We start from the raw sequence: 3,999 nt of genomic DNA, 5'->3' as shown, positions 1-3,999 counted from the left end.
CAGCTCACTAATGCCTAAGATTTTTATGTTTATGCGTTCCATTTCATTTTTGACAACATCCAATTTTCCCAGATTCATACTTCTTACATTCCATGTTCCAATTTTCAGTGGATGTTTACAGCTGTTTCTCTTCATTTTGAGTTGTTCCCCATCAGCAAATGAAGGTCCCACAGGCTTTTATCCCTCTTCCTTATTCATTGTTAAACATCTTTTAGAGTGACCTCTGCTGACCACGTATCACTGTCTATATCTGATATTTGAATTCCCTTTCTGACACCTCATAGAACTACTGAGTATATCTGCTTGTGTGTGTTTTTCATGAACAAGAGTTTAAGTTTGTATGTTTTAGAGATTCTTTAGAGTCTCTTCCCTCTTGATTAATTTCTGAAATACATGTTAAACATTTTTAAGATTTCTATTATATTTAATTGTCTAGGGCAGATAGAATGTGTTGGGACTGGGGTAGGTATTTGATGTGGTGGTTACAATTATGTAGTTTTGGGGGAATAAGATTCTTCAATAACAAACTGTTCTATAAAAATGAAATTATCTCTATAAATCAAGCGATGCAGAATGAATATGCATCATATGGCCGAGAAGCAAAATTCGAATAACAGCTCTGCATGATTTGAACATCTAGCTAAATTGGACAGTCCTCTGGGCCCAGCTTTTGTCTCCCATACAATAGTGTCCAGGGGCTGCTATCAGGCAAGCTTGCAAGGACAGTGCAATGTATTTTGTATCATCCTTCACTTTCAGGTTATTTCCTCCTGTCTTTTACAATTGACATAGTCCTCGTGTGGCGCCATGATAAGTAACAGACCATAACGTCTGAACCGGAGTGTCAGCGGTTCAAACTCATCAGGTGCTCCTCGGAAACCTGTCAGAAGGGATTCGACAGCACTTAACAATGACACATTCTCATTGACAGAATGCCTCCCTCCTTTCCCTCTTCTTTTTACATGGGTGGTGCCAATAGTTCAACAACTCAACTATTAACTGAAAGGTTGGTGATTTAAAGGCACTCTTGGGCACCTTGGAAGAAAGACCTGGCAATTTGGTTCTGAAAGACCACAAGCTTGAAAAGCCTACAGAACACAGTTCTGTGCACCCCGTGGGGTTGCCATGAGTTGGAATCGACTTGATGACAATTGGTTTGGCCCGTGCACAGAACGAGGAGCCACTGTGACCCATCACTTCGTCCTGCTTGACCTGAGCATGAAGTCTTTTTTTGTGCTCATTTGGAAATTTGTATTTTGCATGAGTTCTTTTTGAAGGTGGAAAAAGGAAAATTTGAGCTTCAGCATAAAAATAGAGATGCACAGTGATTGTCAAGAGGAAGCCGGGAATCATCTTCTGTCTCCTTGTTTCCTGAGCCAAACAATGGAATTTAACTTAATGTGTTGTCCTTATTAAGTGCCATAGGGTTGGTTCTGACCCATAGTGCTCCTGTATAGGATTTTCGAGGAGTATCTGATTTGAACTGCCAACCTTGTGGTTACAGTTCAGTCCAACTTTGCAATCCAGTGCATAAATGCCATATGAGGACTCCTTATTTTAGGTCATGCAAATTGTCTGGAGATGAGACAAAACAATATAAGTTAGAAGCTGTTGTTGTTAAGTGCCAACCAGTCAGTTCTGACTCATAGTGACCCTGTGTAGGATTTCCAATGAGCAGCTGGTGTGTTTGAACCACCAGCCTGTGGTTACAGTCCATTGCTTATCCTATAGAGTCACACCAGGACTCTAAAACCTATGGATTCTTCTTCCTTGATGTTACTATGGTGGAAAGACTACTTTTCAGATCACAGTGTCTCCCAGGACCTGATTAATCTCCACCCAAGAGCAGGGGCCAGCCCACTTTTTCTGTGAAGGCCAGGTAATGTATAGTTTAAATTTGGCAGGCCATACAGTCTGTTGCTCTACTTAACTCTGCTTTGTAGCCCAAGAGTAACTGTAGATAGTACATAAATGAATGAGCAAGGCTGTATTCCAATCAAACTTTATGGATATTGAAGTTAGAATTTCATATGTCTCTCAATTATTATGAGATATTCTTTTTATTTGTTGCCAACTATTTGAAAGCATACACTATTCTTGGTTCATGCTCTGTCCAGAGACAGGCAGCATGCTAGATTTGGTCCGAGGGCTGTAGTCTGATGGGCAGTGAATTGTTGTTAGTTGTTAAGTGCCATGGAGTCGGTTCTGACTCATAGTGACCATGTATAGAGTTCCTGAGGAGCGGTTCATGGGTTTGAAATGCTGACCTTGTCGGTAGCTATCCTGTACATATCCTATAGCACCACACCAGGACTCTGCAATTCCACAATTAGAAGTAAATTTATTTGCACTTTTGAAAAGTAAAGTATTTATTAACCATAAAAAGAGAATTGGATTTGCTAGGATTGAATCAGTATCCATCACATCTCATTCTATAAACAATAAAACTTGAGCACCTACTATAGGTTTGATATTTGAATAGGTACGAGGTTTATAAACATCACTTAGCAGTTGGTACTTGCTTGAAGGAGTTCTTAGTCATAGACTAGGCAGACATGAATGCTGATTTTCAATGAATGGTGGGTTTGTACACATACACGTATACACGCAGATCTTCTCATTTGAAGAAAAGGTCAGCATTGCTTTGTGTAAAATCAGTGATAGCTTCATAGTGGAAAGAAGAGAAACAAATTGTTTTTGGAAGAGATTGCCCTTGCAAATAAAGGAAGAGTGTATCATGTGTAAAGATCCACTCTGTGAAAGTAGAGAACCACAGAGGTTTTCTTAAGGATGTCCATGGTTCTTTCATGATGGCCGTGGAGGTACCCTCAGTGCAGGGCCCATCTTAACAGCTCATTGGAGGTATTTGTGCCACATCTCTGTTCATGGTACAGCTAAGAATACAGGAACATTCCACTTGAACAAGGCTCCATCCTTTGTTTCACTACAGGAAGACAGTTGTGAAGGACTAGGAAGTTGGTGAGTTCTTGGCCAGCAAGATTCACTTATTCTTTAGAATGAATGCAGCTACCGCAGAGCATCCCTGGGCTTTCCTGTGTCATTTTTAGGAGATGAAGTCAGAATGGCCTTCCTAATCATCTGTTTCTGTAGCCCTGGTCACATCAAAATAGGATTCTTCAGAGATCTGGCCTATGAGGGCCCAGGTTCACTTCCAGCCATCACAGTACTCCTTCTGTTAGCACAGTGGGCCCTGCTTTAGAGAACTCACCCTTTCAGGAAAATTCTAAAGTAAACTAGCTCTGCTGGGTCACAATTGGCTTTTTTTCTCCTTTCTCTATTTCTTTAAAGAAAACAAAAGCCACATTCTAGATGAAAATCATGGTAAAAGCAACCCAAAGTGATCAGATTTTTGAATAAAGAAAATATCTTTGGATGTTGTTGTTGTTGTTAAGTGCTGTTGAGTCAGTTCTGGCTTGTAGCAACCCGTATATGGTTTCTAAGGAGAGGCTGAAAGGTTATAATTTCTGACCTTGCAATTAGTAGTAGTCCAGTGCTTATCCTACCGTGCCACACAAGGACCCCTGTCTTTGGATAGTTGGAGAAATATCCATTTATGGAAGGAAGGCAAGAGCAAAGTTGAAATGAGTGTGAACAAGATTTTGTCCATGCAACCAAGATGGCACCCTCAAAATCAGATCTCAAGCCAATGTTAACATTTGTGCATATGCAGTGAAAAATATACTTGTTAAAAGTTATTAAAGTGTAATATATCTTAAACATAGTTTGGTTTTTAACTTTTCATTTTGATGAATTAAATATTGGTGACATTAAAATTGTTGTTGTTGTTGTTGTCAGGTACCAATGAGTCGGAACCGACTCATAGCGACCCCATGCACAGCAGAACGAAACAATGTCCGATCCTGGGCCAACCTCACTACCGCTGCCACACTTGATGCCATCAATGCTGCCACCTGGCCAATCCATCTCATTGGGGTCTTCCTCTTTTTCTCTGACCCTCCATCTTACCAAGCATGATAT

Source organism: Chrysochloris asiatica, unplaced genomic scaffold, assembly GCF_000296735.1.
Source record: "Chrysochloris asiatica unplaced genomic scaffold, ChrAsi1.0 scaffold00001, whole genome shotgun sequence".
NCBI classification, from domain to species: Eukaryota; Metazoa; Chordata; class Mammalia; order Afrosoricida; family Chrysochloridae; genus Chrysochloris; species Chrysochloris asiatica.
The sequence above is the reverse complement of the archived record's forward strand: the minus strand, read 5'-3'. Positions refer to the sequence as shown.